Below are 26948 nucleotides of genomic sequence, written 5' to 3'. Positions count from 1 at the left end.
TCCAACATACTGATCCGTGGCCTTCTCTACTGCCATGATGAGGTCAGAGGAGCAATACCTCATATTCCTCCAGAGCAGCCCCCAACCTGATGGCAAGAACATTGATTTCCCTTGCTTATGGCAATTTCTGTCCCCCTCCTCCTTCTCTCTTTTTCCATTCCCCATTCTGGTTCCCTCTCACCCTGTCACTTCTCCTCACCAGCCCATTACCTCTCTCAGATGCCACTCTATCAAGATGATTCACTGATCTCTCCAATCAGATTCCTTCTTCAACCCTTCATCTCTTCCACCTATCACCTCCCAGCTTCTTACTTCATCCCCCCTCCCACCCACTTATATTATCACCTGCTCTCACCTATCACTTGCCAACTTGTACTTTTTCCCTTGCCCCCACCTTCTTATTCTGGCTTCTTCCCCCTTCCTTTGCTATCCTGATTAGGGATTTCAGCTAAAAACATCCACTGTTTATTCCCCTCTATGGGTGCTACCTGATTTGCTGTGCTCCTCCAGCACTTTGTGTGTGTTGCAGCATCCGCAGTCTCTTGAATTTATGACTTTCTGCACTTTCTAGTTTAATAAGATCTTTCCTCTAACTGGGTGAGCAAACCTGTAGACATCACCATTATTCAGTTTTTTTTAGTACTTATCACACAACCCACAGTGCCAAAACCAGTCATTGTATCTCTGAATGTGGGATCTTACTGTGCAGATATCAGCTGTTGGGTTTCCTACGCCACAGCAGGGAACCCGACATTCACTGTCATTGCTGGAGAATGATGGGCCACTGAGATGTTCCCTGTCTTGCGATGTACGTCTGTCACCATCCCTTTGGATCCACCAAGGTCCCAGAGTGGGACTTAATACGCACGGAGTAGCCAACACTTCTGATGTGAAGGACCAAAAGGAGAGTGAAAAGGGGATAAGCCAGGGGACGGCAGAGACAAGGGCACTTGGGCCCAAGTCCATCCTGTGTGTGTGCTGGCATGCACTTTTCAGGCTTCAAATTCCTTGGTGTCCACATTTCTGAGGATCTCACCTGGTCCCTGAACTCCTCCATCCTGATCAAAAAGGCACAACAGCACCTTTATTTCCTGCAGAGCATGAAGAAAGCTCACCTCTGTCCCAGGATACTGACGGAATTTTACCGCTGTACCATTGAGAGCATACTCACCAACTGCATCTCAGTGTGGTATGGCAATTGTCCCGTATTGGAGCGCAAAGCACTCCAGAGTGTGGTGAAAACTGCCCAGCGGATTATCAGCACCCAATTGTCCACCATTGAGAACATCTACCATAAACACTGCCTGGGCAGGGTGAAAAGCATCATCAAGGATGCATCTCACCCTAACCATGGACTTTTTACTCTCCTCCCATCCAGAAGGCACTACGGGAGCCTCCGCTCCCGCACCAGCAGGCACAGGAACAGCTTCTTCTCTGAGGCTGTGACACTGCTGAACCTCTCAACACAGCGCTAAGCAGTATTGCATCCGTATTGTACTGTCTCAGTACTTTTATATTTGTGTGCTGTAGCACTTTTTTTATTTGCAGTTATTTTGTAAATAACACTATCCTTTGCACTTCTGGTCAGATGCTAAATGCATTTCATTGGCTTTGTATCTGTACTTGGCACAATGACAATAAAGTTGAATCTAATCTAATTTTGTGTTCATTCACTTAGGTTTACTTGTTGAGCTCTATGCAACAGAGTCTGGCTTTCAAAAGTCTTGGACTTCCTCATCACTAACCAGTTCCTCGTTCTATAATTTGGTGCCTGATATCTGATTGTTACTTAATGTTAAAGTGCGTTTTGGACAAGCAACTTCCCATCTTCATAGATAATGTTATAGGCAATTTTTTTCAGACGCTTCACGGACAATCTAAATAAGGACAGATCTGAACATCACTCCATTATCAGAATCAATTTTTTTTCAATCGCTGGTTAACATGACATGAACATTGTTGTTTTGTGCTACAAGTACAGTGCACCAACATAAAATTACTATAAATTACAAAATAAGTTAATAGTGCAAACAAAAGAATGTGAAGATCATGTTGGTGGGTCCATTCAGAAATCAGATGGTGGAGGGGAAGAATTTGTTCCTGAGTCATTGAGTGTGTTTTCAGCCTCCTCAGTCTCCTCCCCAATGGTAGTAACAAAAAGGCATGTCCTGGATAGTGGGGAGGATTGGACGATGGAGATGGCTGCGATTTTAAACCTCTTCAGCCTCTTGCCATCCTGTGCTTTGGAGACTCCATGCTAGGCTGTAATGCAACCCATCAGAATGCTCTCTAGCACACGTCTACAAAGATTTTTTAACGTTGTTGGTGATTCACCCTAATAAAGTAGAGCTGCTGGATCATAGCCTGAGAATTGGGATGTTGAGTCATTGATATCGCCATCCTGACTGAGACACACTGGGGAGGAGATGCCCAGTTCAGATAACGAAGAGACGGCTACACTTCTGGAAAGGAAAAGAAGGATGTTACCTTCATGGGCTAGGCTTCAGTAGCAAGAATAAGATCATTTGGCTTCTTAATGATAATGGGATAAGTGAATGTCCCATGACCCTCCTTCTGACTGCACATGAAAGCAGTTTACTACAGTTATCAATGCTATATGTTGCAACCTGGGAAGTTATAGCGGAGGCCCAGGAGGATAGCCATACTGGCCTTGAAAGTTCCCTGGCCAAAGTCTGTAGATGGATGATTACATCCACCAGAAATGATTTATGTTAACTGATCTGTACTATCGTATGATGAAGGAAGTTTATGCCCACAAATCTAGAATTTAGCCAAATGTTTAATTATCCCAGCATATCATACCATGATATCATCAAGTGCTCCATAACATAACAAGAGATGAGAACATTGTATGTATTTGTGTGTGTGTGTGAGTGAGAGAGAGAGAGAGAGAGAGAGAGAGAGCATCTACTCTTTGACTATTTTTGAGGCTATACCGCTCATAATTTTTTATAGGCATAGCCTCCATGGTCAGGAATTGTTACGTAAATCCCATCAGAAAGAGTACTTCAACTAAAATGCCATGATTGAAAATCTGAACAACTTGTTTATTCATACATGGAGCATTGCATGTATGCTGATAGTTGGCTTAAATAACGAAGTAAATGAAAACACTTCAGAGTTTGCATTCTCCTACATGAACCATACCCCATACCCCTATTGAAGATGCAACTCCACTGAAACTAGCTTCCTATCTTAAACTTCGTTATAACAGTAACATCATTAAAATTGTTCTTAACCCAAAATTGTTACTTCGTATATTAAAATCATATGAAGCAACCTCCCAGATCCTGAGCAGGAGAGTGGGAGAAAACTGAAGTCCTGTATGCTCCCATCTGATGGGAAGGAGACTGCAGGACTTAGTACAGTCATTAATGGAAATCAGTTTTACCTTAAAGGTAAGTCTGCTGCAGTCAGAGGATGGCGACATGCTCAGTCTCTGGAAGCCCTGTCTCAACCTGATTGCTGGCAGACTGACCTGTGAGGCAGTCATGATTATGTACAGGCCTGAACACACAGCACATAGACAAAGAAATGGGTGTCAAAGATCAAGCTGTTACATGAGGTTATTGTAATCTCTGAACATCAAGTCAAGGTGTTTTACCACAGAGCCAAAAATATCAATGAGTGTACTACCAGTGCATGTTCAAACCTGGTGACCTTACAGGAAATGAATGATAACAGAGCCTTTAAAGTGGGTCTTGCTTGATGCCTGGATGTGCCAATAAGCTTCACAACCAGGGGAGTGTAGTCTCTGTTTTAACTGAGGAAAAGCAGCAGCCAATGTGTGTATTACAAAGTCGTCCAATCAGGATTGAGAAAATGATGACACGGAGACTGCAGGTGCTGGAAGCTGGAGCAAAAAAAAACAAACTGCTGCAGGAATTCAACAGGTCAAGTAGCATCTGTGGCAGGAAATGTACAGTCAACGTTTCAGATTGAGACTCTTCATCTGGACTCATGAGAAAATGATAGGTGTTGGCTAAGGAACAACTATTGGTCCCAGAATAGTATAGAGAAGGTCTATACTCTCCTTCAAAATAATGCCAGGTGATCATTTACATTTGACATCACAGTTGGGTCTCAGTTCAACATCTGATCTGGAAACTGGAACCTCCAAAACTGCAGATTTCCCTTGGTATTGCATAGGAATCTGCATGGATTTCGCTTCTGGAGTGTAGCTTGAACCCATGAACTTCTGACTCAGATCTGCAGCTGACACCTATTATCATACCAGACAAGACAAACTCTCGAGAGACTATTTCACAAGAGCTGAAGCATCATGCCAGACAGAAAGCTGTTTCATTGCTGCAAGTTACTCTGTGAACAACTTTGTTTTCCAAATATGATTCATTAAAAATTCATTAGCTGTTTCCCAAAATAAGAAGAAAAGTCAATGTCTGCCCTAGTTGGCAGCAACCTCAGCTTTAAGTCAACAGGTTGCACATTTAAACGTTCTTTGCCACAGACCAAGAATCTAGCCTGAGTCTACTCTGCATTGTTGGACATACTTTATATTCCTGAGCACTAACATATCAGGTAACCTATCCCGGGCACAGCACATAGATGCAATCACAAGCACAGTATGCCAGAAACTTTTCTCTCTTCGAAGGTTCAGGAAGCTCAGAATGTCATTGAAGCTGTTAACAAACTTCCACAGGTGTGTTATTGTAGGTATCCTGACTGGTTGCCTCAAGATCTGGTTCAGCAGTTCAAATGCACAGGAATGTAACAAGCTGCAGAGAGTCATAGACTCTGTCCAATACATCATGGACATTTCCTTTCCCACCATTGGTACTATCTACATGATGCTCTGCCTCAAGAAGGCAACATACATCATCAAAGATTCCAAAGCAACTAGGCCGTGACATCTTCTCACAGCTACCATTGAGCAGAAAGTACTGAAGCCAGACATCTACACCAACAGGTTCAAGAGCAGCTACTGCTCTTCAGCCTTTCCATTCTTGGCCAAACCTGCACCATCCTAATCACTACCTCAGTAGAGCAACACTACAATCACTTGACTACATTGCTTTGTTTTTTTTTGTCCTAATTGCATTCTTCCTTGTAACTATTCTGTATGTTTTATGCTGAATTTGTTTTCCATGTGAATGCTGCTCATCTTATGCTATGTATCTGTGATGATGCTGCAAGTCAGTTTTTCATTGCACCTATGCATACATGTATTTGAGCATATGAACAATAAACTTGATTTTTAGTCTTTGCTCTTTCTCGGGTAAAGAAGGGCAAGGGTTTCTCCTGGGTGTCCTGATGGAGGTCCTTAACCAACACCGAAATATAAATGGTCCTCTTCTTTGCTGTGCAAATTAGCTTTCATGTTTCCCACTTTAGAAGGTGGACTACACTTGTCATTTGCAATTTGAAGATGCTGTGATGACTTTTTATAAATGTAGCTCAGCTATTTCCTGAAAGCAGTTGTAACTGAAAATGTACTTCACAAGAAAACACTACTTCTGCTTATAAGGTGAATGTCGCCCACGTGGACGTTTCGTAGGTTTCTGGGATGCAACAGGAAGATCTGAGTACGTAATGGTGCAGCTTGAGGTGCCTCAGCACGAAGTGATGGAACAGGGTTCTGTAAAGGCTAGACAACCAGCACTGAAGCTTTCAATACAGGGCTTTGTATGAGTGAGGCCTAATTTGGAGTATTGTGTGCAGCTTTGGTGACCTGCCTACAGGAAAGATGTAAATAAGGTTGAAAGAGTGCAGAGAAAATTTACAAGGATGTTGCCAGGAATAGGGATTAAGATTGAAAAGGTTTGGACTTTATTCCTTGGAACGTAGATGATTGAGAAGAGATTTGGTAGAGGTATACAAAAATTATGCAAGGCATAGATAGGGTAAATGCAAGCAGGCTTTTTTCCACTGAGATTGGGTGGAACTACAACTAGAGGTCATGGGTTAAGGATGAAAGGTGAAACATTTAAGGGACACACAAGGGGATACTTCTTCACTTAGTGGGTTGTGAGAGCGTGGAACGAGCACTGCCAACACAAGTGGTGCATGCAAGCTCGGTTTCAACATTCAAGAGAAATTTAGATAGGTACATGGATAGTAGGGTTATGAAGGGCTACTGTCCCAGTGCAGGTCGATGGAGTAGGCAGTTTAAATGGTTCTGCGCAGACTTGATGGGCAGAAGGGCCTGTTTCTGTGCTGTACTTTTCTATGACTTCATGAGTGGATACTAGCCACCCCCAAATCTCCTGATAGAAAGGGCACTTCCTTTACCAGACCATTGCAGTATCAATGGACATACATGGAAACGTCTTTATTGGGGGAAGAGAATCCTTTGTTGACAATGGTAGATTGGAGTGTTTGCCTGCTGGGGGAGGTGAGGCGATGGCTGTCAGCATTGGCTTGCGTGTGCATCTCAGGATCTGCGTTAACGAAGTTCAACAGATGTTGATTAACTCCAGGCCGAGAGTCCCCCTTGTCTTCCCTAACATCTTTACTTCAGTGTCCTGCAAGGGTTGAGAGGGAATTGATGATGGCTGAGACACTGCCTATTTTCAAGCAAACACCATATGGTCAACTTGTGGCTCGCCTGAGGACCGGGTGCACTTGTGGAGCAAGAGGAGAAACTTAGTAATTTCTGCTCCCTTGTGAACCAGCATTAGTGCTTTTAAATAGTTCATAGGTTTTCCTTATATCTCAGTTATATTTAGTCACACATAGACTATAATTATTCTTAAAACATAACAGTTATATTGTGTTCTGCTTAATATTGATCTTGTCTAACGTCATTAAGAATACTTAAAAGTAGTTAAAATGGAAATGCATTGGCTTCAGCAGAACAAAATATGTAGAGGTGAAGACAGCCACAGGGCAAAATATTCACATATGTTCAGCACTGCCATCCAAAGATACATTTCTCCTTGATTAGCTGTTGATTATATTACAAAGTTTCTAATGCAAAGTGTTATAATGGAGACATGAAAGGGGTGTGGTTACCGGTTTAGCAGCCAAGATTTTAGGCCATTGACTGTAAGACATGAGTTCAAATCCCACCACAGCAGCTGGGACATAAATTCAAGTAATTAAATATAATACATTTGAGATCAAAGGAAAATACCAGTCTCAAAAAAACAAACAGCTAACATTTCAATGAATGAGAAGAGATCTCATTAAACTTATAAAAATTCTTGATGACTTGACAGGGTGACAGGGTGGATGAGAGCAGGAAGTTTCCCTTGGCAAAATGTCATGAACCAGCGGTCACAATCTCAGTGCACAGGATAGACCAAAGAAGACAGAAATGAGGAGAAGTAAACACAAAAGATTCTGCAGATGCTGGAAATCCAGGGCAACGAGTCCATGCCAACCAATAGTCACCCTTCCATATTAAACCCATCACCCTGCACTGAAGAATGGGCAAATAACTGACAAAAGAAGTTCAGTACAGATAAGTGTGATGTTCATTCAATTGGAAAAATAAAACTTAGAAAGTTGTGAGTGTAGATTAGGAAGAGAACAAATGGTTCTCAGGATACATCTATAGCAGACTCTACAAGTTAACACCATAGGTTAGCAAGGCCAGAAAGGAAGCAAATCAAGAACTATGGTTTGTTTCTAGAGGGAAAGAAATGAACATTAGGAAAGTCATGCTAAAACTATATTTAACACGCTTGGATAACAGTTCTGGTTGCCATACTACTGCATATATAGATAGAGCCATAAATAATACACCATGGACACTGGCCACTCAGCCCATCCAGTCTATGTCAACCACAGACTCTCTTTTTCAGTCTTATAGTTTTGAAATTCTGTTTTTTCTTCGCCCAATCTTCTTTTTTTTTGTGCGGGGAGGAGGATTTGGGGGGGGGGGCGGCGGGGGTCAATGTGCCTGATCAGTTCTGTTTGTGTTTTTTTTGTGTGGGAAAAGGGACTTGGGGGTCGCTGTGCCTGATCTGTTTTGCTTGTTTCTTGTCTGGGAGGAGGGATTTGGGAGTTGATACGCCTGATCTGTTTTGTTCATTATCTTTTTGTGTGGTAGGAAGGATTTGAGGGTCATTGTATCTGATCCGTTTTGCTCAGTTTTTGTGCAAGAGGAGGAATTTGGGGGTTGATGATCATACAACCTTTCTTCTTTTTTCTTGGTTTCATAGCTACCCGGAGAACTGAAGAATTTCAGAGTTGTATACTTTGATAAAAAATTAACCTTTGAACCTTTGCCTAGAGCTAATCCCAATTACCTGCTTTGGCCCATATTCCTCTAAACTCCACCTCTCCATGTACCTGTTGAAGTGCTATCCAAGGACATATGCCTCAAATACTTCCTCAGACAGCTCATTCCATACACTCACTTCCATCTGCATTGAAAAGTTGCCCCTCAAGAAGCTTTTAAATCTTTCCCCTTTTACCCTAAACCTATGCACCCTTGTCCTGGATTCTCCTATCCTGGGAAAGAGTCTGTTAGCATTCACCTTATCTATCACTCTCATAACTTAAAAAAAATTCTATAAGGTCGCCCACCCACCCCACTCCATTCACCTACATTCCAAGGAACTCCTAGCCTGGCCAGCCTCTCCCTATTTCCAGCCCTCTCATTCTGACAACATCCTCATAAACCATTCTGCACTTTTTTCAATTTAACTACATCTTTTCTGTAACAGTGACCTAAGGTAAAGAGGTACTGAAGAAAGAGCATGAAAATGCACAAGAATGATTCCAGAAATGTGTAGATGTTGAATAAACAGGCAACACATATCAAAGTTGCTGGTGAACGCAGCAGGCCAGGCAGCATCTCTAGGAAGAGGTACAGTCGACGTTTCAGGCCGAGACCCCAGTCCTGACGAAGGGTCTCGGCCTGAATCGTCGACTGTACCTCTTCCTAGAGATGCTGCCTGGCCTGTTGCATTCACCAGCTACTTTGATGTGTGTTGCTTGAATTTCCAGCATCTGCAGAATTTCTCGTGTTTGAGATTTGAATAAAGTAGGTCTGAATTCTCTTGAGAAACTCATGGAGTTCTTAAAAATGATGGAAGCAGGGTGTAGGCAGAGAGAATATTTCCACTTCTGAGGTAAGGTACTAACAAGAGACTGTCAACACAATAGAATGACCAAGCGATCCAGCAGAGAATTAAAGATCAACAGGGAATGGTAAGAATGAGGAACTCACTCTCACAGGGGGAGGCTGAGGCAAAAAGTATCTGGACCAGCAGAGAAAATAGGAATAGTCTTTGTGGGTGGTGGGGATGGGAGAAGGCAGAGGAGGAAAAAGACTAGTTGGGCCTTGGCAGTGTAGTGGTTAGCTCGACACTGTTACAACTCGGGGTGTCAGAGCTTGGAGTTCAATCCCGGCATCCCCTGTCAGGAGCCTTTATATCCTCCCCGTGGAATGTGTGGGTGCTCCAGTTTCATCTCACAGTCCAAAGCCATACTGGTTAGTAGGTTAATTGCTCACTATAAATTGTCCCATGATTAGGCTAGGTTTAAATCAGGGGTTGCTGAACAGTGTGGTTTGAAAGGTTGGAAGGGCCTATTGTGTGCTTTATCTCTAAATGTGCAACATATCATATCGCACATAGACCATAAAGCATAGGAGCAGAATTGGCCATTTGGCCATCAAGTGTGCTCTGCCATTTCATCATGGCCGATATATTATCCATCTCTACCCCATTCTGCTGCCTTTTCCCCGTAACCTTTGACTCCGTAATTAATCAGGATCTATCAACCACTGCCTGCAATGATTTGGTCTGCAAGCTGTCCGTGGCAATGAATTCTACTGGTTCACCACCCTCTGGCTAAAGAAATTTATCCACATCTCCGTTCTAAATGGATGTCCCTCAATTCTGAGTCTGAACCCTCTGGTTCTGGACTCCCCCATTATAGGAAACATACTCTCCCATCCACTTTAGCCAGACCTTTCAATATTCGATAGGTTGCAATGAGATTCACCCCTGATTTTTCTGAACTCCAGTGAGTACAGGCCCAGTGCTGTCAGTCACTCCTCATATGTTAATACTTTAATTCCTGGGATAATTCTCATGAACCTCCCCCGGACCCTATCCAATGACAACACACCTTTTCTTGATAAGAGGCCCAAAACTACTCACAATACTCCAAGTGTGGTCTGACTAATGCCTTATAAAGACTTAGCATTACATAGTTGCTTTTGTATTCTAATCCTCTCAATATGAATGCAACGTTGCATTTGCCTTCCTTACCACAAACTCAGCCTTCAAGTTAACCTTTAGGAAATGCTGTGTGAGGACTCCCAAGCCCCTCTGCATCTCTGATTTTTGAATTTTCTCCTCAATTAGAAAATACTCTACACCTTTATTTACAATTTTCCCATCCTCAGGAACCATTCCAGATCTGGTGATTCTTGAAAGATCATTACTGATGCCTCCACAATCACTTCAGCTACCTCTTTGTTAAAGCTTTACAAAAACACGACAGCTTATAGAAGTTTGAGGAATGACAGTGACAAGGATGTTGGACTAGTTAGTGAATAATGAGCTGTTAAAACAACCTGTTTAGATAAACAATTAACAAATTACTATTTGTATAAATGAAAATGGGGCAATTAATCTACTTCATACATCTGCTCTGTGTGTGAAGACTATAAACTAGACACAGAAATGAAAATGACTTTTACTATTATGCACTAAACTGAACAGACTGTCTTAGAAATTAATGAAGAAAGTAGTTTATCTTTATAAAAGGGATACAGTTAAAGTGGCCTTTGAATGAACCGTATTTTGAAAGTGCTTCGAAATATAATTACTGCAATATAAATGAAGGTAGTATTGAACAGCATGAAGGAACTCTGATATATAAATAGGTACTTTAAAATAGCCTGTGAACTAAGAAAGAATATTGCAATTCATTTAGATTCAGACTGGGGTTTGAACACATTATATTTGGTTGCTACATTATAGGAAAGGTGTGGAAGTTTTGGAGGGGATGCAGAAGGGTACCAGGATGTGGCCTGGATGTGGCCGTGTATGTCTTCCTCCCATCTGCGCACCCCCCCCCCACTTCTTATTCTGACTTCTTCCCCTTTCCTTCCCAGTCCTGGCGAAGGGTCTCGGCCCGAAACTTCGACTGTACTCTCCATCGATGCAGGCTGGCCTGCTGAGTTCCTCCAGCATTTTGTGTGAGTGCATTGGATTTCCAGCATCTGCAGATTTTCTCTTGTTCACGAATGGGGTACTACATCATGAAGTCTCTTCCAGGAATGCCTACCCTGAAAAAGTTCAAATCAGTCCTGGTGAAGGGTCTCAGCTGGAAATGTTGACTGTTTACTCTTTTCCACAGATGCTGCCCGGCCTGCTGAGTTCCTCCAGCACTTTGTGTGTGTTGCTATAAGGAGTGGTTGGACAAGCTTGGGTTGTTTGCTCTGGAGCAGTGGAGGATGAGAGGAGACTTGACAGAAGTTTGTAATGAAGAGAGCCACTGCCAGAGTAAATAGCTGGTATCTTTCCTGCAGGGTCAAAATATGTAATACCAGAGGGCATGCATTTAAAGTGAGAGGAATACGCTACTAGGGGCAGTAGAGGAGACAATACAATAGACGTGTTTTAACAGTACGGTAGTAGCTTTCCTTGAGTCAGATGGCCTGCACTTTCAAACTTCTTCGGTCTTCTGCTTGATGGGAGGAGGGAGAGGAGAAAATATCCAGCATGGGTGCAGTCTTTGATTAAGTGGGCTGTTTGACTGAGGCAGCAAGAAGTGCAGACAGACGCGGAAATGAAGTAGTACGAGTGTGAGGCCAGTTTTCTGTGCTCGGTGTCAGATGTGGGAGGTCCTGGAGCCTCCCAACCTCCCGGATGGCCATATCTGCACTAGGTGTGTCGAGCTGGAGCTCCTAAGGGATTGGGTTAGGGAACTGGAGATGCAGCTTGATGACCTTCGTCTGGTCAGGGAGAGCAAGGAGGTGATAGAAAGGAGTTATATGCAGGTGGTCACACCGGGGCCATGGCAGACAGACAAGTGGGTCACAGTCAGGAGGGGGATGGGAAGAGTCAGGTATTAGAGAGTACCCCTGTGGCTGTACCCCTTGACAATAAGTACTCCTGTTTGAGTACTGTTGGGGGGACAGCCATAGAGATAAGGGACTATAGTCAGGGGATCAGACAGGCGGTTCTGTGGATGCAGGAAAGAAACTTGGAAGGTAGTTTGCCTCCCAGGTGCCAGGGTCTGGATGTTTCAGATCGCGTCCAAGATATCCTGCAGTGGGAGGGAGAACAGCCAGAGGTCGTGGTACATACTGGTACCAATGACATAAGCTAGGAAAAGGGAAGAGGTCCTGAAAACAGACCACAGGGAGTTAGAAAAGAAGTTGAGAAGCAGAACCTCAAAGGTATTAATCTCGGGATTACTGCCTGTGCCACGTGACCGTAAGAATAGGAATAGAATGAGGTGGAGGATAAACGTGTGGCTGAGGGATTGGAGCAGGGGGCAGGGATTCAGATTTTTGGATCATTGGGACCTCTTTTGGGGCAGGTGTGACCTGTAAAAAAAGGACGGGTTGCACTTGAATCCCAGGGGAACGAATATCCTAGCGGGGAGGTTTGCTAAGGCTACTGTGAGAGTTTAAACTAGAATTGTTGGGGTGTGGGAGCCAAACTGAAGCGAATAGGGAAGAGGAGGTTTGCTCACAAATAGAGAAAGCTTGTAGACAGTGCGAGAGGGAGGATGGGCAGGTGATAGAGAAGGGATGCACTCAGACCGAAGGTTTGAGTTGCGTCTATTTTAACGCAAGGAGTGTTGTGAACAAAGCGGATGAGCTTAGAGCGTGGATCAGCACTTGGAGATACGACGTGGTGACCATCACAGAGACTTGGATGGCTCAGGGACAGGAATTGTTACTTCAAGTGCCGGGTTTTAGATGTTTCAGAATGGACAGTGAGGGAGGCAAAAGAGGTGGGGGGCGTGGCACGGTTGATCAGAGATAGTGTCATAGCTGCAGAAAAGCTGGACGCCATGGAGGGATTGTCTACGGAGTCTCTGTGGGTGGAGGTTAGGAACAGGAAGGGGTCAATAACTTTATTGGGTGTTTTTTATAGGCCGCCCAATAGTAACAGGGATATCGAGAGCCAAGAGGGAAACAGATCCTGGAAAGGTGTAATAGTAACAGAGTTGACGTGATGGGAGATGTTAATTTCCCAAATATTGATCGGCATCTCCCTAGAGCAAGGGGTTTAGATGGGGTAGAGTTTGTTAGGTGTGTTCAGGAAGGTTTCTTGACACAATATGAAGATAATCTGACAAGAGGAGAGGCTGTACTTGATTTGGTATTGGGAAATGAACCCGGTCAGGTGTCAGATCTCTCAGTGGGAGAACATTTTGGAGATAGTGATCATAATCCTATCTCCTTTACAATAACATTGGAGAGAGATAGGAACAGACAAGTTAGAAAAGCATTTAATTGGAGTAAGGGGAGTTATGAGGCTATCAGGCAGGAAATCGGAGGCTTAAATTGGAAACAGATGTTCTCAGGGAAAAGTGGGGAAGAAATGTGGCAAATATTCAGGAGGTATTTTTGTGGAGTTCTGCATAGGTACGATCCAATGAGACAGGGAAGTTATGGTAGGGTACAGGAACCATGGTGTACAAAGGTTGTAATAGATCTAGTCAAGAAGAAAAGAAAAGCTTGCAAAAGGTTCAGAGAGCTAGGTAATGTTGGAGATCTAGAAGATTATAAGGCTAATAGGAATGAGTTTAAGAAGGAAATTAAGAGAGCCAGAAGGGGCCATGAGAAGGCCTTGGCGGGCAGGATTAAGGAAAACCCCAGGGCATTCTACAAGTATGTGAACAGCAAGAGGATAAGACATGAAAGAATAGGACCTATGAAGTGTGACAGTGGGAAAGTATGTATGGAACTGGAGCAAATAGCAGAGGTATTTAATGAATACTTTACTTCAGTATTCACTATGGAAAAGGATCTTGGTGATTGTAGTGATGACTTGCAGCAGACTGAAAAGCTTAAGCATGTAGCTATTAAGAAGGAGGATGTGCTGGAGCTTTTGTAAAGCATCAAGTTGGGTAGGTCGACAGGGCTGGATGAGGTGTACCCCAGGCTACTGTGGGAGGCGAGGAAGGAGATTGCTGAGCCTCTGGCGATGATCTTTGCATCATCAATGGGGACGGGAGAGGTTCCGGAGGATTGAAGGGTTGCGGATATTGTTCCTTTATTCAAGAAAGGGAGTAGAGATAGCCCAGGAAATTACAGACCAGTGAGTCTTACCTCAGTGGTTGGTAAGTTGTTGGAGAAGATCCTGAGAGGCAGGATTTATGAATATTTAGAGAGGTATAATATGATTAGGAGTAGTCAGCATTGCTTTGTCAAAGGCAGGTCATGTCTTACGAGCCTGATTGAATTTTTTGAGGATGTGACTAAACACCTTGATGAAGGAAGAGCAGTAGATGTAGTGTATATGGATTTCAGCAAGGCATTTGATAAGGTACCCCACGCAAGGCTTATTGAGAAAGTAAGGAAGCTTGGGATCGAAGGGGACATTGCTTTGTGGATCCAGAACTGGCTTGCCCACAGAAGGTAAAGAGTAGTTGTGGACAGGTCATATTCTGCATGGAGGCCGGTGACCAGTAGTGTGTCTCAAGGATCTGTTCTGGGACCCTTACTCTTCATGATTTTTATAAATGACCTGGATGAGGAAGTGGAGAGATGGGTTGGTAAGTTTGCTGATGACACAAAGTTTGGAGGTGCTGTGGATAGTGTGGAGGGATGTCAGAAGTTACAGTGGGACATTGGTAGGATGCAAAACTGGACTGAGAAGTGGCAGATGGAGTTCAACCCAAATAAGTGTGAATTGGTTCATTTTGGTAGGTCAAATATGATGGCAGAATGTAGTGTTAATAGTCAGACTCTTGGCAGTGTGGAGGATCAGAGGGATCTTGGAGTCCGAGTCCATAGAATACTCAAAGCAGCTGCACATATTGACACTGTGGTTAAGAAGGCGTATGGTGTATTGGCCTTCATCAATCATGGAACTGAATTTAGGAGCCGAGAGGTAATGTTGCAGCTATCTAGGACTCTGGTCAGACCCCACTTGGAGTACTGTGCTCAGTTCTGGTCGCCTCACTACAGGAAGGATGTGGAAATCATAGAAAGGGCGCAGAGGAGATTTACAAGGACGTTGCCTGGATTGGGGAGCATGCCTAATGAGAATAGATTGAGTGAACTCAGCCTTTTCTCCTTGGAGCAACAAAGGATGAGAGGTGACCTGATAGAGGTGTATAAGATGATGAGAGGCATTGATCGTGTGGATAGTCAGAGGCTTTTTCCCAGGGCTGAAATGGTTGCCACAAGAGGACACAGGTTTAACGTGCCTGGGGAGTAGGTGCAGAGGAGATGTCAGGGGTAAGTTTTTTACTCAGAGAGTGGTGAGTGCATGGAATGGGCTGCCAGCAATGGTGGTGGAGGTGGATATGATAGGGTCTTTTAAGAGACTTTTAGTTAAGTACATGTAGCTTAGTAAAATAGAGGGCTATAGGTAAGCCTAGTAATTTCTAAGGTAGGGACATGTTCGGCACAACTTTGTGGGCCGAAGGGCCTGTATTGTGCTGTGGGTTTTCTATGTTTCTATGTTTCTAAGACCGGTTTCCATGATTGCTGAACTGCATTCACACTCTCTGCACACCTCGCCATCTCAGGAAGGACAGTTGCCACACCAAACTGTGATGCATCTGGATAGAGTGGTTTCTATGGTGCATCGATAAAAATTGCTTGGGGTCAAAAGGGTCATGTCAAATTTCTTTGGCCTCCTGAGGAAGTAGGAATAACAAGGATGCAAACAAGGGAAAATCTTCAGATGCTGGAAATCCAAGCAACACACACAAAATGCTGGAGGAAATCAGCATCTGTGGAAAAAAGTACGGTTGACATTTCAAGACAAAACCCTTCGGTAGCATGCCTTTGCCCATTCTTCTCTGGTAGCTTTGCTTCATTTCCAGTTCTTCAATGGATAGCCAAAGGCGCAAGATCAATTTCCTGGGGTAATAGTGACAAATATGCACTTGCTTGGAGACAGTTTAGCAAATCTCTGAACATGCTCAGATTTCACAATACAGACCACGTTTATAGTGCCGAAATGAATTCAGAGATGTGAATGGTCAAAAAGCAAAAATAACAGCAGATGTTGGGAATCTGAAATAAATACTGGTGAAACTAAAAATTGTCAGCAGGGCAGGCAGCACCTTGAAGAGAGAAACAGAGTTAATAGTTCATTGGTTTCTTTTCACCAGAATGGTCCCAGAGATAAGGGACTTCTCTTCTGTGGTTTATTCCGCACTTAGGAAAGTTATGTAAAGAGGAAAACCACTGAAAGATGTAACTGAACAATTGAGGAATTAATTCAAGTGCCAGGAGATTTTGTAACCAGAGGATAGAGATTTAGGGTGAGAGGCAAATGAGTTAGACTTGTGTGGAAATTTTTCTTCGATAGACTGTTTATGTAGAGAATGAGCAGTAGTTTTGCAATGATCAGGAATGCTCTGCCTGAAAGAGAGAAAGAAGTATATCTGATGCCAAATTTTAAAAGAGATTTGTTATTAAAAAAGTAGATTGGAAAAAAAGTGTGGGGTTTTGGAGGAAATAAAACAGGGAGTGAGATTAATGGGAAAGCTCCTTAGGAAAGTTGGTACAGGCTCAAACAGCTGAATAGCTCCATCTGTATGGTATTCTACTTTCATTCTATAAACGCTGTTCTTACGTGAATGAAGTCACCAAAGAGAAGTACTGGTAGTTATGAAACTGCCTCTTTATTCGGCAAAATGAGGTACAACAGGAGTCAGATTGTGACCCCTTAAGGGGGGAAACGGCCTGCTTGACCCAGCATTACACAACATTTTAGGTGCTAAAGATCAAAGAAAATCGAGGACAATTCCATATTTACAATCTGCATAAAATACAGGAGGAGCTCAGCAGGAACAATAGCATCTATGGAAAAGAGTACAGTCGACATTTCCATAGACGCTGCCTTGCCTGCTGAGTTGCTCCAGCATTTTGTGTGTGTTGCTTGGATTTCCAGCATCTGTAGATTTTCTCTTGTCCACAAATACAATGCTTTCTTTGATCTACACAACACCTTCACTCCTCCCTCCTTCGCACCCATACTACTGACACCCAAATACACACAAATAATGATCTTAAAGCAGCGCTGTTTGATCTTCCAATTAACTGCAGTCTCTTCCAATTAATGGTTCATGGTTCTTAGGAACCCATTGTTCAGAGTTACATTTTAGGTTTAATCTTCAATGCCTCTTCAGAGCTGAAGGCTGTTTGCTGAAGTCAATGTTTACTATGTCCTAAATCCAAAAAAAACCCAACAAACACTAAGGATTTTTAGTTACGCATCTGTGAAGCTTCAGTTCATCTGAAGGATCTCAGTCCAAAACGTTAACTGTACATTTTTTCTATAGATGCTCCCTGGCCTGCTGAGCTTCTCCAGCATTTTGAGTGTGTTGCTTAGATTTCCAGCATTTGTAGATTCTGTCTTGTTTGTGATATTATTACACTAATGTCCATGGTTTAGGCCATTATGGATGGATACTTCAAAATGAATAGACTCCTTCTGTAATGTAAACCTATAATCCTACCTCTTCCTTTTTCTTCTTAATGCCAACCTCTGACTGAGTTTTCTGTTTCAATGCCTCTGAAGAAGATTAGAAAATGATTTTGAATTAATGGCAACGGAGGAAGGAAAATTGTAAATAATGTCCTTAGCAGAAGGAGGCATTTAATGCACATCCTTGATGGCCATTGTAAATTCAGTGGTGAGCTTCCACTTTTCACCACTAAGTCTTTACTGTGCAGGCACTTGCAGAAAACTGCTGAGTAGGGAGTTCAGAGATTAAGATCATAAAGGAATGGTACTATTAGACAGCATGGTGTGGAATTTGTATGGAAATGTAGAGATGATGCTACCCTAAAAGCCTCTGATCCTTTCCATCTAAGTAATAGAGTTTATGAGTATTCTGATCAAAGTCAAAGTTTAATTGAATTTATGGCCATATGCACAATCACAAATATGCACATGTGTATTAAAAACTTTATTACAGCAGCATCACAGGCAAATATTATTGAATAAGCTGTATGGGACTTCAGGCTGTCATAACCCATGGCTGGCAGTAGCGCTTTCATCTTGACTCCCAATGTCCAGTTTTGCAAGGATTCTTTCACAGTCAAATGCAGTCATGAAAGTACAGTTTCTCCTGTCTTGCCATTGGATTCCTTAATCAATGTTTTGTTATCAGGCAACCAAGATAATCACAAATATGAGAAAATCTGCAGATGCTGGAAATCTAAAACAATCACTTTGCCCATAAGCAAATGACAATATATGAGAGCAGATCAAAATATCTGTGATACCAAAGCCATCAGGAAAGATGGACATGTTTATTGTGCTTGTGGAATTTTAAAAAAAGCAGGTACACATGTGTTCAACTTTCTTTTCCCTCATATGTATAGCGACCTGGGAAGATTGTGTATTCTGAGACCCAGGTGGGATCAAAACCTGGTGATTTGGTGATTGTGATAGGCTCCTTGCTTTCCTCTTCCTCCCATCATGTTGTCGGCAAAGCTATCTTGAATCAGTTCAGATTGTGATCTGACCAATAATGTAAGTCATTACGTGCAAGTAAGCTGAACTGCTTCAACATAAATGAAAAGTATCTATCAAAGAAAATGCGGGTTTTGTCCCATTGTTTAACACATTGGTTTAGCACGTTAGTCTCGAAGGACAGCACTTTGGCACAACTGGTGAAACTACTGCCTTACTGTGCCGGAGACCCCGCGATCAATCCCGATCTTAGGTGCGGTCTATACAGAGTCTGCACATTCTCTTGACTGCACAGGTTTCCTCCCTCACTTCACACAGGATGGTGGGTTAAAAGGGCTGCTGTAAACTTTCCCCCGTGTGCTGGTGAGAAGTAAAATTTGATGGTGGGGGGGTGGGGGGGAGTTGATGAGAATCTAGGCAGAGTAAAAAATGGTTTTAATGTAAAGTTAGTGCAAATGATATTTGGCACAGTAAAGGAAGGTAGATAAATGGATTAAAAGTATCAATCCATTTTGACCTATTTGAAAGCTGAATGGGATCAGGGCTGAATAATCCATAATTATACATTTCTGATCAATGCACTAATTCACAATACCTTGAACTGCAAAAATCAAAACAATAGGTATAGATGCTGGAAATCTGAAATAAAAAGCAAAAATTGTGGTCAGTGGAGTCTGTAAAGAAAAACAGAGTTAATGTTTCACATGGGAAATTTACGATGGCTAATTAACCTATGAACCCAAGTCCCTACCCAGAGTTTATTCTACCAAACAGGACAGGAATCAAATGTAGATCATCAAGTCTTCCAATGCACTGTCTTGGGAAAATATAAGTGGGCAGACATAGCAGACTGTGTCTAGGATGGTACAATTCATGAATGATGTGATAAGTTAATAAACTCTACGAAGAGGAGTGTATGTACACAAATATAATTCCCATTCAAAATACACTTCATTAATAAGCTGCAAATGTACTTTTAAGTATTGGACTCATTATTGAAGTTACAATGAAGGTAACCTTATATAAGAAGGCGAGAACAGAATAAGTAGGAGCAGGAATTAGTGCCTGACCTTCATTCCTGTCCCACCATTCATCAAGATCAAGATAAAGATATTGACCACAGCTCCGTCTTCCAGCACTTCAGTGTTTTGGAGGCTCTGTCCTGGGCCTGGTATGTAAGCGCAATTACGAAAAAAGAACAGCAGCATCTCCTTAAAGGTCTGCGAATGTTCGGCACAACATCCACAACTTCTATAGACGCACAATGGAGAGCTTATTGACAGGTTGCATTATGGTCTGGTATGAAAACAACAATGACCTTGAATGGAAAATCGTACAAAAAGTAATGGATATGGCCTAGTCCATCACGGGTAAAGACCACCCCACCATTGAGCACATCTACATGGAGTGCTGTCGCAGGAAAGCAGTATCCAATATCAAGAACCTCCAACTCCCAGGTAATGCTCTCTTCTTGCTGGTGTCATCAGGAAGAATGTAAAGGAGCCTCAGAAGCCACGTCATCAGGTTCAGGAACAGTTATTACCCCTCAGCCATCAGGCTCTTGAATCAGAGTGGATAACTTCACTCACTTCAATTTCCCCACCTCTGAATTGTTCCTACAACCTAAAGAATCACTTTCAAGGACATGACTCTTTATTTCATGGTCTCAATATTTATTGTTTATTTAGTTATTGTTTCTTCCTCTTTTGTTTTTGCACACTTTGTATTTTTTTGCACATGATTTGCTGGTCCATCTTGTTGGGTGCAGTCTTGCATTAATTCCATCGTATTTCTTGAATTTACTGTGTATGTCCCCAGAAAACGAATATCAGTGTTGTATATGGTGTACCTTGATGATAAATTTACTTTGAACTTTGAGCTCTGAATTATCCGCATATCCAAATGTCCAGAAATCTATTGGCCACTAGTATGAATGAATTCAGCATCTGAGCTTCCAGGCGCTATGGAGGAGAGAATTTCAAAGTTTCACCATCCTCTGCGTCAATAAATTTCTGCTTCAGTCAAACCTACCCGGCCTTCTACCCATTCTGAGATGTAGTTACCCATATTCTGCCGACATTTTAAGTCTAAAAGTTGGCAGGGATGAGTTTCTGGAAAACAAGAGCTGCTGCTTCAAGAAGGGAATATCTTTCGTTAAAAAATCCCAACCATGCCATCTATTCACTGTCACCATCAGGCAGAAAACTCAGAAGCCTGAAGTCGCACCCCTACAAGGTTCAAGAACAGCTTCTTCCCTTCAACAATTCAGTTCTTCAACCAAACCGTACAACTTCACAATAGAAAAAACACTTTGGTCGCTTTTCAGCACAGTGGACTTTGTTTTACTTGTTCTACTGTTGCTTTTTCTTGGGTGATATTGTATCGGTTACATTCAAAGCTTTTCTTATGAATGTCACGTCTTTAATGCCATATGCATGTGATGCTGCTGCAAGTAACCTTTTCATTACACCTGTGGACACATATTCTTGTGCATATGACAAACTTGATCTGATTAAATCAGTGTATCAACAACTTTTATTGAAAAGTGCCACTCCACAGGGATGTGTGCTTGGCCCATTGCTCTACTCTCTCTGCACCCATGATGGTGGGGCTAGGCATAGCTCAAACAGCATCTATAAATTTGCTGATGATATAACCGTTGATGTCAGAAATTCAGATGGTGACAGAAGGGCATACAGGAGTGAGATATATCAGTTAGTTGAATGCTGTCACAGCTACAACCTTTCACTCAACGTCAGCAAGACCAAACAGCTGATTGTGGACTTCAGGAAGGGTAAGACAAAGGAAAACAAACCAATCCTCACAGGGACATCAGAGTGGAGAGAGTGAGCAATTTCAATTTCCTGGGTGTCAATATCTCCGAGGACCTAACCTGGACCCAACATATTGATGCACCTATAAACAAGACAAGACAGCAGCTATATTTCTTTAGGAAGTTGAGGAGATTTGGTTTGTCAACTAAAGCACCTGAAAACTTCTACAAATGTAGCTTGGAGAGCATTCTGACCGGCTGCATCACCATCTAGTATGGGGGAGGGGGTTGCCACTGCACAACACCGAAATAAGTTGCAGAAACTTGTAATATTAGTCAGCTCTAACATGGGTATTGGCCCCCATAGTATCCAAGTCATCCTCAGGGAGCTGTGCCTTAGGAAGGCAGCGTCTATCATTAAGGATCCCCATCCCCATGGACATGCCCTGGTCTCACTGTTACTGTCAGGAAGGAGGTTCAGAAGGCTGAAGGCACACGCTCAGTGATTCAGGAACTGCTTCTTCCCCTCTGTCATCTAACTTCTAAATGGATATTGAACCCATGAGCACTGCCTCTCTACTTTTTTATTTCTGTTATTTTGCACTACGTATTTTAACTTAGCTATTTAATATACATATATATACTTAATGTAACTCAGTATTTTTCTCTATATTTATTTATCATATATTTCATTGTACTGCTGCAATGAAGTTAACAAATTTCAGGACATATGCCGGTGATATTAAATCTGTTTCTGATTCTGATTAATACCATCCAACATCACAACATACTGTTATGAAAAAAAAAGAGGTTGAACTTACATGATGGGGTTGGGAAAGGATAATCCTCAATTGTCCCTTATAATGCAATAAAGTACAAGGCTCTTTTTTAAGCTAGTTAAATTGCCAACCATCTAATAGATAGGTTTAGCAAGTGTTATCACAATCTCCAAGGTCAATTAGCAAGATTTTTGATCATTGTCATAGTTAAAATGAAAATTATCATTCCTAAAGGATTTTTAAATGATTATTGCATGCATTCTTTCAAAATCAAATCGATATTTTGAAACATGTCCAAAAATATCACTCAAACAATAAATCATTGGAGTTACTTTGCAGAAACTTTTTTGTTTGTATCCCTGTGCTGCCTACACCTGTTGTTTAGCACCAGTTACAGGCTCACTCATGCTGTAACTAGTGCATTCATTCATTACTCAGCTGTTGATCATTCCCATATTCCACTTTGTAAGCAACACAATGGGTAGGAAGTCATTTGTACAGCAGATAGTTAGTTAGAGGCTAGTTCACAGGAGGAATGATAGCCCTTTATTGTTTTTCGCTCAACCGTTTTAGTACTATGTCCCTTTTATTTCAGATGGATTGAGGACGCTTTCTTTACCACAGACTGGGGAAGAGGTCATACAAGCTGGGCTGATGTCCTGTGAGGGCTCGTCTTGGCTTGAAGGTTTATTTGTTTAACACAGAGGAAAGATTTATGTCTCAGGCTAAGCAAAGTGAAAAAAAACAGCATTATGGAAGAGAAAGCAAATGTTTGCTTGTTTTAACTAAGCTCTTATTCAACTCAACAGCTGACCAAATCAGGGAAGGTAAACACAGCATGTCTTCTCACCCCAGATCTAACAGGACATTGTCTCAAACACAAGGCAGGGTAAACACCACCGTATTATTGCAGCATATTTCTACTATTTTTTAATGCAACATCGACGCATCAATGGAAAAGAAGGCATGCTATCAGAAACATCAGGGTCCATTTGTCTAATTAGGGACAAATCAGTAATGATGAGCCTCATGGATTTTAATTTCATTTCTTTAAGATCCTGGAGACATAACCAACCACTTTGACAGGTATCAGAGATCAGATGAAGTTTGGGCAGAATTAAACAGCAGTGACATTGATTGTATCACATCGCATTGCATTCTTTTGGTTGTCTTCCTTCCAGCCTCTCCCACACTTTTCGGTATCCCATATCATTGTAGATTATGCAAGTTTATCAAAGATTGTACAAAATTACTAAAAGTCAGGATGTGATTCTCATAAAAGTGTAGCTAATCACACTTGCCAGAGGAGGTTCACAAGACTGATCCCAAGAATGATACGAGAAACATTTGATAGCTCTGGGCCTGTAATCACTGGAGTTCAGAAGAACGAGGAGGAGGAACTCAATGAAACCTATCAAATATTGAAAGGTCCTGATAGAATGGTCATGGAAAGGATGTTTCCTATAGTGGGGGAAACTAGGACCAGAGGGCACAGCCACAGAGTAGAAGGACCTCCCTTTAGAATAGAGATGAGGAGGAATTTCTTTAGCTAGAGAGTGGTAAATCTGTGGAATTCATTGCTACAGATGACTGTGGGGGCCAAGTCATTTGGGTATACTTAAAGCGGAGGTGGATAGGTTCTTGATTAGTCAGGGCATGAAAGGTTATGGGGAGAAGGCAGGAGAATGGTGTTGAGACAGATAGTAAATCAGTCATGAATTGAATTGACTCTATTTCTTACATCCTTCACATATGTGAGGAGTAAAAATCATTACGTTACATCTCTGTCTAAATGTGCAATGTGCAATCATAGTAATTTATAATAATTTATAACAAATAGAATAATCAATATAACATAGAAATACACTCAAATCAGCATGAGCTAATCAGTCTGATGGCCTGGTGGAAGAAGCTGTCCCAGAGCCTGTTGGTCCTGGCTTTTTTGCCGTGGTACCGTTTCCCGGATGGTAGCAGCTGGAACAGATTGTGGTTGGGGTGATTCAGGTCCCCAGTGATCCTTCGGGCCCTTTTACTACACCAGTCTTTGTAAATGTCCTGCATCATGGGAAGTTCACAACTACAGATGCACTGGGCTGTCCGCACCACTCTCTGCAGAGTCCTGCAATTGAGGGAGATGGGATGGAGGAGCAGCATCAATGGGCCGAATGGTCTAATTCTTCTCCTATTTCTTATGGTCTCCCTAATATGCCTCATCAGGTTGAACTGACCATTGCCTTAGCTAGCTATGGCCCACTTTTCTTAGCTATAAATTCACACAAAGCAAATATTCTTTCAGCTTACACCACCCATTTCCCTGATGATGTCACCCAAGATAAGTTGTGATATGCACAAAATGCTGGAGGAACTCGTCAAGTCAGGTAGCATCTGTGGAAATGAGTAAACAGTAGACATTTCGGGCCAAGACCACCAGTACATAATTCATTACCTGAGAGGGTGGGGGAGGCTGAAACACTCATATTTATAAGTCCCTGGATGAGACTTCAAGGAGTCCGGGGATAGTGAGTTGGAAAGAAGAATTAATCTAAAGCTCTTCCTGAGAGAGGACGGACACCTGGGGTCAAATAGCTTCCATTGGTACCATAGATTTCAGTGATTTTTCTCTGCTTAAAACAATTCTTTTTTTCTTGAGCTAAACACTTTTGGCATGTCATGATGGCACTGAGCTAGCTTCCGTCACAGCTCAAACTGTGACTTCGAGGTCACAGCTCAAACTGTTTTTGTTTCGTAGGGATCGTTTTGGAACAGAGGAAGAGGTTAGTGTCAGGATCAGGTTTAGGGACAGGAATCTCAGACAAGGACAAAGGTCAGAGCATTCAAAGGTTGGTGATGCTGATGTAGGACATCCGTGGTTGGATATCACTCTGTCAGACTAGCAAGGCTGGTGGCCTTCCCAGGGTCATCGAGTCGTTGGCAGGTTCTGGATCAGAATTCTGTGTGGGCAGGTGACCTCCTAGGTATGCCTGAGTTCAAGGCCTAGTGTTCAGGGTCCTGTCATAGGTAAGTCTGGAGTTCGAGGCCGAGTGTTTGGAGTCATCATCGGGGGTCTTCATTTGGAAGTCCAGAAGTTGAGGCCTAGTGGCCGAAGCCTCGAGTCCATGAATCTGTGTGAGTCCACTGGGGAGGTTGAAGGCCCAATGTCTCCAAGTCCAAGTCTGCTGGAGGCTGAAGAAGACAGTTTGTCCTGGGGTTAAGGGACTGTGTATATGTGTGTGGGTGGGAGGATCGAATGGGGCTTGTTTTGCTGTTGTAGTTTTGTTGATTATTGTGTTATGTGTTGTGGGTATGCTCTTTTGGAGCCAGGATATGTGGCAATGCTTGTGACTGCCCCCAGCACATTCTTGGGTTGTGTTGGTTGTTAACACAAACAATACATTTCACTGCAAGTTTCAATGTGCTTAGGATAAATAAATCCGAATCTGATTCTATCCTCCCCTCCTGTAAGCTAATAATAAATTTACTTTGATAACTGATTATGCAAAGCATTTGGGATACTTGTAATTTATAAGCTACGAAATTATTGTTTTAAAATTAATTTGTGTAATATTTCCTACATCACAACATTGACTTCAAGATAGAGACACAAGAGACTGCAGAAAATGGGTTCTGGAGCAACAATTTACAAGAGGAATTCAGTGGGTTGACCAACATCAGTGGGAGGAAGGGAAATGTTGATGTTTTGGGTTGTATGAGGATACCATTGACCTCAAGATGATTTGGAAACACATGGGTGAGGTGCCGAAAATGTGGAACATGCTACATAAATGCAAGCTAATTTTAAAATTAAAGTGAATCCATTTGAAGTATACAGGAGAAATGTGATAGGGGAAGCATTTCTGGATCGGAGGCTAAACTCAGCAGTTTGCTAAGATACTGAAAAAATGGAAATTCAGCCAGACTGCAAAATAGTCCTATCCCGATAAATAAACCTGTTTAAATTTCCTTCCATGCACTCTAACCTCTGATTCCATGATTTTCCAATATTCTCTGTACTCATGTGACCCTAGTAATCTCCCTTAGAGGGAGTCAGAATTTATTTTACAAGTTTCAGCTGTTGGGATTTAGCTAGTCTATTATTTCAAGTACTTCCGATATTAAAAAAAACTCACAATCTACCTAAAAATTAAGAGCTACCAAGGGCTTTTTAACTCAATAGCATAAGTTAATGTAATGTAATAATATAATAGTATCACAGTCCATAAATTCTCACTGAAAGAAAGCATTAAGTGGAGCTGCTTCATGCTGAACATGATATCACTTTGGGATTGGTCTCTTTTGTTTGGTCTCTGTAGAATATACTCTCTTCAGTACAGTAATCTGAAAAATTTAGTGCACTCAATCAATAATGTGGTCAAAAGCATAAATCATTTGCACAGTGTATTGGAATGACAACCAGTAAAGGTCAAACTGGAGGACTTGGAGCCTCCTTCACAATTCCAGCATCAAACTAAAACGGTTGTGACTAAAGTTCTCCTATTCTGCTTGCTGTGCAGACATTTTGTTAGATGTGATTTGTGAGCAGGCATTCTTTGTGCACTTATTCTTGTTCTTTTATTTACTTGTTTGTTTGTTTGTCTGTTTAGAGATACAGTGCAGAATAGGCCCTTTCGGCCCTTCAAGACAGGCTGCCCAGCAACCTCTGACGGCCCTGATTTTCCCCGAATTACGGGACAATTTAAAATGACCAATTAACTTTGGAGCATGGAAGGAAATTGGATCACTAAGTGGAAACCCGTGCATTCCATGGGGAGGATGTACAGAGACTCCTTACACTGGACACTGGGATTGAACTCCAAACTCCAACGCCCC

Source organism: Mobula hypostoma, chromosome 1 (genome assembly GCF_963921235.1).
Source record: "Mobula hypostoma chromosome 1, sMobHyp1.1, whole genome shotgun sequence".
NCBI classification, from domain to species: Eukaryota; Metazoa; Chordata; class Chondrichthyes; order Myliobatiformes; family Myliobatidae; genus Mobula; species Mobula hypostoma.
The sequence above is the reverse complement of the archived record's forward strand: the minus strand, read 5'-3'. Positions refer to the sequence as shown.